This window comes from Galeopterus variegatus, unplaced genomic scaffold (genome assembly GCF_000696425.1).
Source record: "Galeopterus variegatus unplaced genomic scaffold, G_variegatus-3.0.2 Scaffold2259, whole genome shotgun sequence".
Taxonomy (NCBI): domain Eukaryota; kingdom Metazoa; phylum Chordata; class Mammalia; order Dermoptera; family Cynocephalidae; genus Galeopterus; species Galeopterus variegatus.
Window position 1 is genome coordinate 35684 of NW_007728370.1, and position 16847 is coordinate 52530.

The window sequence follows — 16847 nt, forward strand, 5'->3', positions numbered from 1 at the left end:
AATTTTCATTGTAATAAAAGCTTAATGTGACTGCTACTCTTTTTCTTTTAAAACTTGGAATCATGCAATACCGCGCCTTTGTGTTACAACTGTAGCACTATGCAAAAAATAATCAGAAAGCTATTGGCATTTTTATAACAACTACTAAGTTATATGAAGTGTTAGTCTAATATAATAGCCAGATTTGGAGACAATGTCTCCATTCAGGGGTATAGCAGGTATGCAGGGAGAGCCTAACTATGGAAGGGGAAACTTTGTACTAACTTCTCCCTTCCTCAATTATGTTTGAAATGTGTATGTTTTCTTACATTTTTGCATCATATTTGGGGTCCACCAGTTCTTTTCCTTGCACTATTTGTAATTTATTTCATATTATTTCATGACTAAGAATTTAAGGATTGTAACATTTTTTGGTGATGTTTTCTATTCATAATAAAAGTAGTTCAACGTCTGGATATATTAAAAAATGGTTGAAGGAAGCTGGTCTTGTTACTAAAGTAAACCTTCCTATAAATAAATGCAGAAACATCTGTGAAGGGCATAGTCTGAATGTGGCAGACGTACGAATTGCGTCAATTCCCGTCTTGCGGCCAAGATTTCTTCCTTAGGCTTTCTTTATAACTAATGTCGTGGCAGAGTTTCACATTCTCACAGCATTAAGCAAGAAAATAGTCAAAAGAAATGGTGCCAAGTGACCCTCTTTCTTAGGTTAGCCAGAGTTAGTGATTTGTACTCACCAAGGAAAAGTACGGAATGTTTTTGTTTTTACTTTTGGGGGATTGAAAACCTGAGATCTCTCCTTCAAATTCATTTTTAGCCCTGGCTTTAGGCAATTTTTCAAATATCTAACTGCTAACTGCTTTCAAGAAATTATTGTGGTATTGCAGGGAGCTATGTTCAGTAGAAAAAGAAGGTGCAAATTCTTTCCTAGAACACCATAGACCCATCAAATGACTTGTTTTAGAAACAACCGAAATTTCTTTTATAAAGGCACAAAAATGCTAATTGAAACCAAACAGGAAACAAACCCCACAAGTACTGAGGGGCTAGGGGGAGAGTGGAGGAAACATTCTTCTCATGGAAAACTGTCTGAAGCTACAAGCTTGTGTATTTTGCTCTGATGATTGTAAGTTAAGATGGGGTGATTTAGCATTTTTAAGATAAAAATTAGTCAGGACTGTAAGAACACTGTGTACCTTTTCAGGTGCCTGTGAAAATCCTCCTAGAATACCTGTCTGGTGCTCTGCCTTTCCTCAAGACTACCTCATACTTGCTCTGGCTTGGACACTTCTGCGTGATAAGGTGAGTCAGAAAATTTGCATTCCTTACATGCATTCTAGAAGAGCATCACTTTCAGTGACTTTTTTTAAAAAGTTTTCAAAATTTTGAGAGACTTTTATAAGTTGTGTTCACTGGTGAACTCTTAAGAATCGTTATTTGTAAGCCCCTTAATAGAGAAGTACAAAGCATAGTTAGTGTTAGTGTCTGTTGCCACTGTAATAGAATTCCTAGGTCCAATTTTGGGTTCACACTAAAAGTACCATAAAACTTGCTTTAGGTTTCAAATTTGGAGTCTGAAGCAAAAGTTTTCAAAGTGGTATACACTCTTAGGCTTTCTGAGCACTGTTCAACTAATGCTTTAAATTGGCAGCTTAAGAAGCAGAGAAATATTTCTAACAGTAATAGGTTAGAAAGACTTGGTGACTAACTGGTTTTTCTGACTTCTTCATAAGCACGATAAGTCTGGAATATCCTGTAGTTTGAGCTTCCATCTCTTCAGTAATGTCCAAAATTGGTTTTGTTAAGTAAAAAGGGGGCACACAGTCTCTATAGGTGAGGATATACAACTAAATTTTGTTTTGCTTGCTTTTAATATGCTTGCTGTGTGTCATTTCTTGTTTCTTGAACATTTAAGTGACTTACTGTTCCCAGAAGGGAAAATCAGTTGACCTTGTTTGTAGTAAGTGAACCACTTACTAATAAACTGTTCACATTTTACAGGTGAATAAACTCTTTAAGGGCACCAACCAGCGTGCTGTTCACTTACTAATAATAAACTGTTCACATTTTACAGGTGAATAAACTCTTTAAGGGCACCAACCAGCGTGCTGTCTCATAAATTCCTTAGTCCCTCATTTGCAAGTTACGGGCTTGATTTTTGACTAGATGATGGATCTTGAAGGTCTCACATAAATTAATTTCCCCTTGAAATAAAAAAGTATAACTTAGAACCTTCTAGTAATTGCTAGATTATGTGGAGGGCCTGGACTCCTAAAACCACAAGTTCATATTTGCACTGGTTTTCCCATAGACCCTCCTATGTTGCTTGTGGCATTAGCAAAAACTGTGACTAGGCCACAAGTGCTGAGAGTGAAAGATAATCTGATTATAGTTAGGCAATTTTGTTATATCTGTGTGAGAGCTGAAATGTCCTATTCATTCTTTATTTGTAATGCCCTGCTATTTGTAATACAGTCTAAAAAAACAAAAGCATAGGAAAAAATGTATTGTGTAGTTCAACTGACTGAAGTTCACTGTGTGGATTTGATAGTCAGTTAAATTTTACTTTTAGCTTCCATTACTGATGAAGCTGTACAGTAAAGCTTTCTTTTATACATTAATTATTCTCTATTTAGGAGGATTTATGTGTAAATTACACCAAGAGGAACTGTGTGGTTCAGGCTTAGTCTTTAGGGATTGTATGTATTTGGGTTTGAACATTTCAATTATTTTGTTTCTCTGCACTGCTAGTGGTTATCCACTAATACAGGTGGGGATTCTACGAGTTGCTTGGTGTTTGCTGCTGAAGAGTTTTCATATTTTGCTACTTCTTCTCAAATGCTCAGCATGCTCAAAATTAGCAGCCTTTGATTCTTTACCTACCAGTGCAGAGAAACTCTTTTAAATTACTGCTGTTTCTCTTTTTTTAAATGAAGTTTTGTTTGTTGTTTTATAATAAATGAAGGGTCTGCCCAGGGCTGTAGTATGAAAACTTTTTTGGCTACTGCAGTAACCCAGCTTACTCACAGTAGAGGTGACTTCCCTAAGCCTTTCTGAATGAAGCATCTAATTTTAGTCATGTGAACTTTGATGAGCAACAAAACCAGCTTTGAAGTCTCACTATTGCTACACTGTAAAACTGTGTTGTTGTTTTTTTATGGAGCTACTTTAAATTTTTGATATCTTCCAATCAAAATATCTTTCTACTAAATCACATTTTCTTCATAATGATGCAGGTTCTCGAGCCATTTTTCTTTTTAGAGAATGTGCTGATAGAGAATAATTCACACTTTATTTATCATAAGCCACCTTTGTTAAGTTTATAAATTTGAAGCTGTGTGAGAACAAACATTAAAGCTCATATTTTGTGTAAAAAGGCAGATAAGATAAAATAGAATACATTTTGCAGATTATTTATTTCTTGCTGCTTCTGTTTGAAATACAATCTTCCCCCATCCCTCTTTTCTGGTACCTTACCACAAAAAGCATTAGTGAGGGGGAAATGATGATAAACAGGATTTACCTCTATAATCTTCTTTCAAAACCGCCTTGCAAGTAATTTCCCATAGTTTCTAGAATGAAGCATATGGTGGTAATATACTGTGTCTCTGGTAATGGGGAATAGTTTCAACATACTCTCAATATTTTATATTTTAAGTTGTGTGTGTGTGTTTTCAGGTTAGGTTTTCTCTCCCAGGTGGATGTAATGGATTTTATTTTTTATATGTTTACATTTGGTTTTAAGGGTTTAGATGGGGGCATTTCTGAATAAACTTTATTGTTACAGATAATTTGTACACAGACTTAAGAAGGCTTGAAATGATCTTGCAGAGAAAACAACTTGGTAGAAGAAGTGGGGGGGGGCATGTTTTCTGTAATTTAAGTTGCCATGGTAACCTGCATCAAGAAATGTACTTGGAATCCAGGCCTGAAGAATTTTAGTAACAATAAACATTCCGATTGCATTCATCGTCCCTTTTTTGGCCAAGAAAGGAGCTATCCATCGTGACCTAATTATTTTATTTCTGTTTTAGAAGCTGGGTAGCAGTTTGCACTTTTAAACTTCCCTGGCAGAGTAAAAAGGAAAAGCTCAACTGTTTTATTTGAGATTGACATTTTTTCATAATATACCATAAACAATTATTTCGAATTTTGAGATAGTTTCAGTATGATGGTTATTTAATGAAATATGAAAGAAACAGGATTTGATGAGGATTGAGGAGATGAAAATCTATTAAGAGTATCGGAATCTGGTTTTTGTGGAGCTCTGATTTAGGAATGTTATGACTTTTCTAATATGAACCTGTTTATATTTTTATTTTATGGCATCTTGTATTGCAGTCTTAATTAGGCACAAATGTGTTTGAGTAAAAAGGATGAGGTATCATTTTTATTAGCAGAGTAAGTTTCCTTTGAGAAATTTATGTCCAGACATTATTTTTAGATATCCTGTCTTTCACAGAGGACAGTAGGATGTTGTTTTTAAAGAAAAAGCTGTTTGTAGGGTTTGCTTCTCTCTTGCCTTCTGCAAGATATTGATTGCTAACTGAGATTATTTGAAGTTCGAAACATTTTCCTTATGCAAGGAACATTGGGACAAATAAGGAGATAAGGACATGTGTGTGTGGGTACATATGTGTTCAATCATTTTAGGAAACTTGGAAAATAAATTGGAAGAGTTCATGGCTAGTCTAATTAATAAAAAATACATAAAAAATCATTTACAGGAAAATGTAAAGGAAAATAAAATCACCCATTATCTCACTGCTTAGAGATATCCACTATTAATACTTTGTGGGAAGTATTTATAATTTTATAAATGAAATTGGAATAAAGCTGTCAAAAGCCAAAATACTAATAGTTTTGAAACAGTAGGATTTTATCTTTTATTAGAATTAGCAGCATACCTGCTATCATCACTACTATCTAAAATAGCACTGAAATATCGAGCCAGTATATTAAGAGAAAAGGGGATGAGAGAGAGAACTGTTGGAAAGGAAGATATAATTATTTGCAGATAATAAAAAATTCCCAAGACAATTAAAACTAACAGAGTTTAATAGAGTTCCGTTACAAATAATGTAAACATCATCTTTTTTGTATGTAGTAATAATAATCAGTTCAAAATTTTGAGAAAAAAGGAGTCCATTCATAGTAGTAACAAAAAGTATGTTGAGGATTAAACTTTGTAAGAAATGCGAATGGCCTTTAGGAAGGAAACTATTAAACTTTACTCTGAGAATGAGGAGACTGAATGTTTCTGGATAAGAAGACAGTTCTTTATGTATTTTTAATCTCTTTATATTGATTTATAAGTGTAATATAACTCTAATCAAAATATTAGCAGGAATTTTTCACAGATCAGTGATTGTTAATTTTATTTTTATAGAATAAGTAAGAGCCAAGAAATGTGTACAAAGAATAATAATGAAGAGAAAGTTGTAATGCTAGATAGTACTTAAAGAATAGTATGATGCTGATAAAATAGATAAATACCTGGAGCAGAATAGAAAGCTGAGAAGAATGTTGTATTAAGAAAATGCCATTGCGTGTTGCCGGACACGGAAAAAGACAAAAGACAAAAAAAAAAAAGAAAATGCCATTGCAAATAATGAATATAAAATATACTAATAAATACAATAAAAGAGAATATACATGAATATCTGATCTTGGATTTGGGGAAGGATGTGCTAAAATACAGAAGCAAAATTGAAAACAAGGGAACAATTTGTACATGTAGTTATATTAGAAATAAAATAATTAAATTTTGCATATATCAAATCACAAAAAGGCAAACAATCACCTGGGAAAAGTATTCAATTTGTGTATTCATTTTCTCTCTCTCCACTTAATTCTTTGTGTATTATATATAATTGCATTCTAATGTATAACAGTTAATACCTGTATTTATAAATAGTAAGAAATAATCAATACCCCATTTAAAAATTTGTTTGTGGCTCTTAGTGGACACTTTAAAAAATACAAACTGCTATAGACTTAAAGGTTTGTTCACTCTTTATAATTAACGAAGAAATATATTTGGCATATTATGTTATTGAAGATTCAAAAATATGTGCATGACACACATTTGAATAACCCATACATAAAACATAATATGCAGACCTGTGTAATTTCTAATGCTGACAGTGAGAGAAGTAAGATCAGAAGGCTCGGGCAGTGTAACTAAAAGGTAAGCTACTGTGCAGCCAATAAAAGAATTTTTCTGTCTACCCACCTATAGATTTTTAAAATCACTATTTAATGAAATGGAAAAAACAATAGTAACCTGAAAAGTGACAATATAAGGAAATAATATAAATTATAGCCTTGATTTTTTTGGTAAGTATTTATATAAGAAAAGAAATATACCAAAGTTTTAATGATGATTATCTCCAAGTGGTAGAACCATAGGAAAATCATTACTCTTTTCATTTAAAACATCCAGATTCCGTAAAACAAATATGTATTATATTTATAATGATAAATTTGAAAGTAGATTCTGTTTTTAAAAAAATCTAAAGTTGACCAAATGTCTTAGATTTCATTATATACCTTTTTCAAAAGAAATATATTTACTATAAATATGTATGTATTGAGATGGACTATACACAGAACTGAATAGCAAGGGGGCTATCATCAGAGTCTCTGGGCAGGCTGAACAGACTGAACTCCTGGGCCACTATTCTTACTAGACTGTCATATATATGAGGGTACCTCAAAATGTTTATGGAAAAATAGAGTTAAAGATAATGCAAATATTTCCATGAACATTTTGAAGACTCCCTGTACCTGTGTATCTGTTATTGTCCTTTATGTATATCTACACATATATGTAGTATAGTATGTATATATTTATATAAGCATCTATATAAAGCATTCCAACTTGGGGAGCATATGCTACTTCCCATATGCTAGAGGGTCTTCTTTTAAGTTCCTAAAGACCTACTTACCTTTCAAAACTTGGCTCAAATGACATCCACAGGAAGCTTTCTTTTTCCTCTGTACAAAGTACGTCCCCGTGTGCACACAATGTCCCACCCTACTTTTCTAGTGAAAAACTCACAACTGAACATAACTTTTACATGTATACACAAAGCATTTTTGCATGGTCTTAATAACAGTGTAGTTTCCAGGAATGTAACTATTATATAAATTAAGGAAAAATTATATTTGATTGAGAACTTGAACAAGAGTTGTTCTCCAACTTGGAAAACCATGTACAGACAGCAGTGCCCCTTGCAGTATTTGAGTCACCCGTCACCATTCCTGTTAGCAATCTGCACTTAAAATCTGCACTTGCATTTGTGGTATGGGTGCAAGCATCTGACTACTTCATGATGTCTTGTCATTTAAATACTTAAATCCATGTTGCTGTGTTACAAAGGATTTTTCTTTTATTTCTTTTCTTTCTGGCTTCTGTGTTGAGAGTAGACTGTTTGGGGGGTGGGGGGGACAGCACAAGGGTAGAAGCAAGAAGGCTTGTTGGGAGACTGTTGTAGTAATTCAGGTGAGAGATGATGGTAGAGTGGTAGAGCCCACAGAATTCCCAGACAGGTTATAGGTTGTGAGAGAGAGGAGTCAAGAATAACTGTAGGCACTTTTGCCTGAGTGTGTGTGTGTGTGTGTGTGTGTGTGTGTGTGTGTGTGTGTGTGTGTGTGTGTGTGTGTGTGTGTGTGTGTGTGTGTGTGTGTGTGTATCAAGTATATGGTATTTCACATTGAGACTGGATGAGATCACCAAGGGAGTAATATAAATAGAGAAGTGGAGAGCACCAGTGATTGAGACCTGAGCTACTCAAACATTAAGAAGTTATAGAGCAGAGAGTGCTGAGAAGGAGCACCAGTGAAGTAGGAATATAAATAGAGAAGTGGAGAGCACCAGTGATTGAGACCTGGGCTACTCAAACATTAAGAAGTTATAGAGCAGAGAGTGCTGAGAAGGAGCACCAGTGAAGTAGGAGGAAAACCAAGAAGGTGCAGTGTTCTGGAAGACAGGTGAAGCAAGTGTATCAGGAGGAAGGAAGGAGAAATTGTCTCTTAGATTTAGCAGTGTGAGGGAATTGGCATCACTCTCGGGGTTGTGTGCTGGCACCTGAGAGTGAGGCCTCCTTATGTTTTGCACTCTTTACGTGCCTAATGTGCCACACCCTAATTCCCCCAGCCCTGGGAAGGGCACAGTGGTTTGTTCAAGGGACAATAGGAAAGTTCTCTTTCCTCGATTCTCTCTTCTCATATTACCAATTGGAGATGAATTTAATGTGCTTTAGCTTCATCTCATATTCCCCTTCCCCCTTAATATCTCGACTTATTAAGGAGGACTCAGTGAAGAGGAAAAAGAATGCTTGTGGTCTGAAAATTCCTATTGCTGCTGATGAGAGGGAGTGGAGAATGATTGGTGGGGGGCCTTTGCACAGCCAAGGGGCACTACAAGGGACTTCTAGATACTTAAGATGTAGGAGAGAGGGGACTGGGGGGTAGAAGGAGGAGACTAGTTAGGATCAATCCTTGTCACAAAGACTGGAATAGAGTACATTTGTCATTTTTAAGTGTTGTAAGTACCATTTTGTCTTTCCTTCCTTGGAATCCAATGATGATAGGTATCACCTAATTAATCCTGGGATTCTTCCCAGGGTAGATCTAAGAAAGACCTCCTGAGGAATCTGAGGAACTGTCCACCTCTGGATATTAGAAACCAAAGGAAGCCTTACAGTAACATCTACAGAACCCAGAAACGAATTCCCAAGACAGAAGTTTTTATTGCAGTTTCATTGGGATGAGTCCTGATGCTATTTTGGTTTGTGTTAGTCTCAGTTATATCTAAGAACTGAGTCAGCCTTGTGTCCATGGAAAGAAATCCCTATTGAAAGTAGTAGGTACTGACTCTAGACTCAGTATGGCATCATCTGTCCCCTTTGAAAATGTCTTTAAAACTTATTTTCCAAAGAGATTAGTCAAACGTTTCTTAGAAAAGCTTTCCTCTTCCTGATGAGCAGTGTTCTTTTTGATAGTGCTGGATCGCTCTTTTAGGCCTTGCTTCCTCTCTGCCTCCAGTCCCACAAAAACCTGAGTCAAGTATATGATGATTTTATTAATTAATTGAGACTGACTGCTATGGTCTGAATGTTTGTGTCCCCCCTCACCCCCCCAGATTCCTATGTTGAAACCTAATCGCCAGTGTGATGGTGTTAGGAAGTGAGACCTTTGGGAGGTGATTAAGTCATGAGGGGTCATGAAGGTGGATCCCTCATGAGAGGGACTAGTGCCTTATAAGAGAGTTCCCAGAGAGCCACCTTGCCCTTCCACCATGTGAGGACACAGTGAGGAGGTGCCATCTATGGACCGGAAAGCAGGCTCTCACCAGACACCGAATCTGATGGTGCATTGACCTTGGACTTACCAGCCCCCAGAACTGTGAGAAATAAATTTCTGTTGTTTATATGCTACCCATTTTATGGTATTTTGTTACACTAGCTTAAACAGACACTGATCCATGAACTTCAGTATAAATCTCGTATCTTTAAAGATGTTTTTTATTATACCCATAGCACATTACTAGCTTAAACAGACACCCATGAACTTCAGTATAAATCTCGTATCTTTAAAGATGTTTTTTATTATACCCATAGCACATAGTAGGCCTTTGGTAACTGTTTTTTGAAATAATTAGGTACAATGTGCATTCTGCTTATTTATTTATTTTCTTAGATAGTAGGTAGGTACAGTATATTAGTTAAAGCTGTGGTTTCAGAATGTCTGGATTGAAGGCTTGGCTTTTCCTCTAACAAGATGTGTGATCTTGGGCAAGTGTGTAACCATTCTTTGCTGTGGTTTTCTCTTCTGAAAAGCGGGGATGATAATAATACCTACCTCATAAGATTATTACGAGAATTAAATAAATTGATACATTCAAAACACTTAGAACAGTGCCTGGTATATGGTAAGCCTTTAACAAATGACTATAACAGAAGCCGTCAGGCATTTAATATTTAAAAAGTAAGGAAAGCAAATCTCTACTTCTTCCTTAAATAGCGTTGTAACTGGTAGTGAATATTTGACTGTTGGTGTGTGAGATGTAGTTATTTAGCCCTATTTCAGTGGCTGTAAACAGCTTCCTTTGTTTCTGAAGATGGAGGAATAGATGTCATCTTTCCATCCAGCCTCATATTGATATATTACTCTTGACACAGACACATAGCTCTGCTCGTGTATTATTTATATTATTGCTAACCATGCGAGTTGAATTTTTAAAAATATGTGGGAACTATGATTAGTATCCATATTTGTTTTTTCTTGGGCATTCTGTATCCATGATGTTTTCTTCCATGTGAGTTTTAGGAGCTGTGCAGTTTGTTCCATCTTCTTGTTGTGTTCCTACATCCACATTTACAGAAACAAAATAAAGAAGAGTGTATTCCCACAATTCCCATGTAGTCAGCTCTTGTTTTTCACAGCATTCTTTGTCGTCACGGCTCTGTCCTCAGGGAGCTGGGCAGTGCTGTTTAATAAAAAGGGCAGAGTTCTTGTGTGATGTACCCCCAGGACTGCCCTGCCAGTTTCTCTCTCATTTCTGGCAATCCAAGTCTATTTTATAAACCTTTGGCAAAATGGGGCTTCTCTACTGACAGCCATCTGGTGGGACAGCACTTTAGAGTTTATAAAACACTTAAATAGGTGAGTCTAATTTGATGCTCACAGCAAACTAGCAAGAAAAAAATTTTTTTCTTTGGCAGCTGGCCGGTATGGGGATCTGAATAACACTATGCGCTAACCAACTGAGCTAACCAGTGAGCTCAAGAAAAGTATTACCAACATCCATAGATGAAGAAATGAGCCTCCATGAGTTAAAGGAAGTTCGGGGTTACACAGTTAAAGTAAGCAGTGAACCCAAGTCTGCTGACTTTTTAAAATCCCACGTCCTTCCAGTTTTACTGCTTTTTCATCAAATTCACTCAGGCTCAGTAAAATCATAGTAATAGGACCTGTTACTTAGAAATCATATTCCGTGGAATTGAAATTTCAAAACTATCATAAGATTTGATGCTTGTTAACTGTCAAAAACTTTACTTTTTATAATAAAAGGACCTGGTTTCATTTTAGTTGTATTGTTCATTCTTGGTGGTTATATATTGTAAGCATTTTATGACTAGCTTTAAGTTTTTAAAGGTGTTTTCCAGTATATGTATACTTTGTCATTAAAGTAAATTTCATGTTGATAGAAGCCTTTTTTTTTTTCTTTTAATGTGGCCAGTGTTGAATAGGCCTACATTAAGACTCTTTCTGAAATTCTTAGAAGAGTGTAATTACCAGTTTTTATCCTGTACTTGGTAGGTAGGCGAGTAGTCCCACAAAGAATAAAAATGGTTCTATTTTTGTAGCCATTATTTTTCTAACCCTCATCTGAGTACGTGGCACATTTCTATATTGTGTGGATAGAACTCAGACCTGTTGCATTGGTTTGAGGAGTATGAGAATTTGGACCTTTGTTTCTCTGTGAAGTTTTGTTCTTGTGCCCTGCTTGAGCTGCCTCTGCTCAGCATGTGTAGCCACAGCTGGCTGGTGCCATATGTCCAGTGACTTGCTGAGTGAGTGTTCACTCACTACAGCAGCAAACTTCTGCTCACTACAGCAGCAGGGACCTTCTGTTTCAGGATCAGATTCAGTGATCAGTCAGTAATAAGCTCTGAGAAACTCAAACTCCTATAATACTAATAGGTATTATTTATTTAAATAATTTCTACATGCCAGGCTCTGTTTTAAGTCTTTGTGCTCATTATTTAGCCCTAACCAATTTAAGGATTATTATTCCCATTTTAGAGCCAGGGAAACTAGTAATTTATCTAAAGTCATATAGCTAAGATGTGGTAGGGCTAGGATTGGAACTCAGGGCTGTCTGGCAACTAAAATTTGTTCTTAACTGACAGCTTCCGTACTAGGGACAGTACATACAATACATCATGTGTATGCTACTTGTACCCATGGCAGACATAATTAATTGATCATGGTATGTGTCATGCTGAGTGTTTTGGTCCATTTTGTGTCGCCATTACAATACCTGAGACTGGGTGATCTACAAAGAAAAAAGGTTTATTTGGCTCACAGTTCTGGAGGCAGGGAAGTTCAAGAACATCTCCTCTGTGTCTGGCGAGGGCCTCAAGTTGCTGCATCACAACAAGGTGGAAAGTCAAAGGGGAAGCAGATACACACAAAGAGGCAAACACCAGGAGGAAGCTCACTTTGTAACAGCCAGCTCTCGCGGGAACTAATCCATTCCTGTGGAAACTAATCCAGTCTCACAAGAGCAAGAATTTACTCATTATTGCAAAATCTGCCACCATGCTGCCCACAGTGCTGGAGTCTCCATGACCCAAATGCTTCCCATTAGGCCCCATCTCTTAAAGGTTCCATTTCCCAGAACCACCACATTGGAGACAATGCCTGAACAAACCATTTTTAAACCATAGCACTGGGTCTGATAATCCTTGCCAACATCACTTTCTTGGCATCTGTAGTGAAACAATCAGGCCTAGTAGACAAAATAGGATGTATGTGCTATCCTTGGCTTGAAATGTGTCTATATTGATTTTCTCCTAAATTCCAGTGGGGTGTTGAAATTGGGCCAATGTGTTTTGGGGAAATAATAAGTAAATTGTTGTTTTGTTTTATAGGAAGAATGAACATGCAGCATTTTTCTATATAGGTATTGATTGGTGCGGACAATTAAATTTAATACAGGTCATTTCTATTTTTATTAGCATTTAAAGTCATTTCCATGTAAAAATATTTCAAGGCAAGTTGATTACTTGTTCATAATATATATTTATTTGAAAATTATTTCTCAAATGGATATTTGAAATAAGAAATATTGACAGCACCCTAGATATTATTGTCATCAGATTAGATCTTTTTTATACCATCAGGAACTGGTCGTGAAATCTTCCTTAAATTCTAATCATAGGTCAAAATATTAACCTTTTAGAATTGAATTAAAATCTCCGTGTTATGCCTGTAATTGTTGAAATAAAAACTTGTTAGGATTAGGATTATAGTGTTTTGGGTTTTTTTTCCCTTGTCCTTTTTCCTTTGAGACCTTACTACTACTTCAGTTGAAGATAGCATATTTTTTCAATTTCCATATATGGTCAAATAGATGTTTTAGTCTCTTTCCCAATATTTTGATATAAGGGCTGCACCCACTACAGGATTATTGAAGAACAGCTTGGCACAGGGTGCAGGGTTGGAAGGTTTGAGCCAATGACCAGTACTAATACCTACAATAATAAAGTGTCATTCCTGTCTTCTGCTTAGTGTTTGCATTTCTAGAAAATGCTCTTTTCTGTTTTCTCCTCTGAAATCTGTGACACAAAACTGAGGAATAGAAAATAATTTATGTCAAAATATATTTCCATTGATAGGTCACTGCCCAGAAGGAAGATTGAGATAAGATTTAATCCATATTAGTATGTTAGACCATGAAAACTGCTTATCTCAGTTTGCAAAGAAGTGGAAGTTTTCCCTGCTTTTTTTTGTAGTGATGTTGTTATAAGAAAATATAAAAATACCTAAAGTTATACAATCTACAATTTTGTTTTAAGAAATTCTGAATTGAATGTGCTTTTGAAAAAATAAATGAAATTAAGGAAGATAACTTATTAGTACTGTTTCTGCAGGTTTACTCTGCCTGGCCTCAGTAAAACCATTTTCATTTTCTCTTTATTGATAAGATCCTAGCTATACATACTTTAAAAACAGAAGACAGTACTTCTCTATAACTCTGTAACCACAGACCCCACTAACTCTGACTAATGGTTACTTTCAAGTGCTCGTGGCCAGTTGGAGTTTATAATTTGTTGCCAAATCACTAATTATCTTTATTTTTATCCTGTATTTTGCCTGTCAAGCAGTCATATTCTCCAAAATTGGAGAGTCAGAACTTTCAACTAAAGAGTTTGTTTAACTAGAGGTAGTAAGAGCCTATTTTCCCTTGAACCGCATGGGAAATTCATTTATTTTTGTTTCTTTTAAGCATTTAAAAACCTGGAAGTTATTAAAGACGGTTTATTCTTTTCTGTTTTTTTACAAATTTGTTTGGTTGTTTTTTTCTTTTGTGTTTGGGTTATCTAATGAATCTCCCTGCTTCTAAAGTCTAACCAGTGCTTTGTTCTGCGTTTTCTGCTTTGGTGATAAGTGGTCCTTCAGATTAAGAATTAGCTTTTCCCTGGCCTGAGATTTTAAGTTCTCCCAATAATCTTGGACGGTAGCCCACATGTCCAGATTTTTTCTTGCAGTGCTGCCTTAATTAATCTACATATTTTTGCAATCTATTCTAGAAATTCACAATTTGGGATCTGGGGCATGGGAGGAGGAGAGATTCTTTTTGTTGATACTGTTATCTACGTGTAAGGATCCACGAGAAAGAGCTTTATAAATTGCAAAGTTCTGTGCAGGTTTTATATTGAAAGGGCAAACTGTTTTTAGGTAATTATGAAGATAAAATATAAAATTTCAAAAATTAACAAAGACTTCTTTCAGAGTTTAAGTTGCTTAGAAAGTTGTTTGCTGGCAGTTGTCCATGTCAGTCCATTTAACAAGGTGTGAAAATATTTTCTTCTTCTCCTTCTTACGTCATGCTGTTTGATTTGTATTCATCCTGCTGTACAGATGTTCCTTTACATAACTTCTTACTCACATTAATAAGACCGTATAGATGATGAAAATATTATCTGAAGCTCTCATTCATTAGTTGAAACCTTTCCTTTTTTCTTTTCATTTCTATTGCTTTATAAAATTGACCCAATTTTTTTAATTCTTTGCTACATGCACAAACTAGGCAAGTATTTTTTTAATGAATGTATTTGCTTCATGTTTTTAGTATTTTCAACTTACAGGTGAACATTTTTCCTTATAAACAAATAATACTAAATGAGTAAACATTCTTACTCATTTTTCTTTGGTTTTTCCATGTGGAAGTAAAAATCTATATAGCCGTACACAGGAAAATAAAATATTTAACAAAACATTTAAAAAAAATTTTTGTCTTTATATTATATTACATCAGTACTGTTAATTGTTAATAGGGATATTTATCCTAAGAACAAATAATACTAAATGAGTAAACATTCTTACTCATTTTTCTTTGGTTTTTCCATGTGGAAGTAAAAATCTATATAGCTGTACACAGGAAAATAAAATATTTAACAAAACATTTAAAAAAAATTTTGTCTTTATATTATATTACATCAGTACTGTTAATTGTTAATAGGGATATTTATCCTAAGGTGTACAAAGTAGAGTTAGAAAACAGTGCTTTCTATTACACATTCATTTGCGAGACTTATGTATCAATCTGGATCCTGTCAGGAGAGAGAAACTGCATGTTAATTTGAACAGGGAAAGTTTAATATGAAGGACTACAAATATAACAGGATAACAAGATAGATTGATTTAATTTCTACTGAAATGTCTCTAGTAAGTATATGAATTGTTAGACATACTGGTTTATTCAACTTCTAATGAAATTTATTAATACTTTTTAATTGAAGCATATCCATAGTCTTGAGGTGAATCTTTGATAATCTCTGTATCACTATAAAAGCCAATTTTTCCTTATTATTTTTTTTAAAGAGTTGCTTCTTTTCATCATGTTTCTTAGCCATACTCAATAGAATACCATGCTTCACAAGCAATTGGGCATTCACTGGTGAAGACTTTCTTTATCTTAGAATATTTTTGGAAATGGATCTAGAATCTCGTTACTTTTTTTTTTTAACAAATCCGTTTTTTTTTTAATTTAAAAATTCTTGACATTACATAATAAGACTTGAAATTTCATAGCATTTTACTTGAACATTTCTTGTTGACAAACAGAAATAAAATGTATGTGCTAAAAAAAGAAAACTGAACTAATAACAGGAACATTTTATGAAACCAAATATGGATTCCAGCATTAGTAGCCAAACAGAAAATGCAATTTTAACTTTTTAGAGGATGACTGTGGAAACTGAACACTTAAGACTTGGAATCACTGAGCAGAAATTACATAGCTGGGAGAACCTGTAGAAAGGGACTGAAGGTGAACCCATGTTCTTATATCCCGTGCCATTCTCAGGAAAGAGGACATTAATGGATACTGGGCTAACCCAGCAATAGCGACCTTCCTAACTAGAAGAGTCTCCCAGTACATTGACAAATTTGACCAGACCTCATATCTGGTGTCCTCTTTGCAGTCAGTTAAGTTATTTAGAATAATTACTTCATAAGTGGCTTGAGTAGATACATCCAAACTTGCCTTTCAGTTCTCAAGAGCTGGACTAAATTCTGGTGAATCCAGTCCTTCCATACATCATGGCAGTGAGACTGTTGACTTCTACCTGGCTTGGCTTGGCCATAGTGGTGAAGTGTTATGCTATATTTTAATGAGGGTAGGCTTTTAGAGAAGGTCCTTTGGGTCATAAATGCATGGGGATGGATTGCACAAAGTTGACTAGAGAGTTGATTGGCTCCAGTTATTATGGGATGGTCATAACTGTCCCTTGGATAGTGTCTCCAGTATGACCAGCAAATCTGCTTGGCATAATTGGTTACAGATTACAGGGCACCAGCATTGGTGGTGACCTGCTCTCTGGATTTGAGCAGCATGTACTCAGTTGTTGTATGTTCTTTCACAATAACCTTTGTAATAGCAAAAACATGTCACACGGGGTAATCTTNGTTGTATGTTCTTTCACAATAACCTTTGTAATAGCAAAAACATGTCACACGGGGTAATCTTGATTTTTAAAAATAAGAGGTAACTATCTTGAATTCAGCTATTTTGAGGGAGTTTAGAAATGCTGTTTTTTTGTTTTTTT

The 16847-nt window shown here is 35.2% G+C and overlaps 1 protein-coding gene across 1 annotated transcript in view; it reads left to right on the top strand.

The window, feature by feature from the left end:
* The first annotated feature begins 1224 nt into the window (after nucleotides 1–1224).
* The window catches only part of RASSF8 (Ras association (RalGDS/AF-6) domain family (N-terminal) member 8), an 82600-nt gene continuing 66977 nt past the window's right edge, over nucleotides 1225–16847 (top strand). Inside the window, exon 1 of the mRNA XM_008581088.1 lies at nucleotides 1225–1302. The gene's annotated coding sequence lies outside the window, so the exon portion shown is untranslated. The remainder of the gene's footprint in view (nucleotides 1303–16847) is intronic.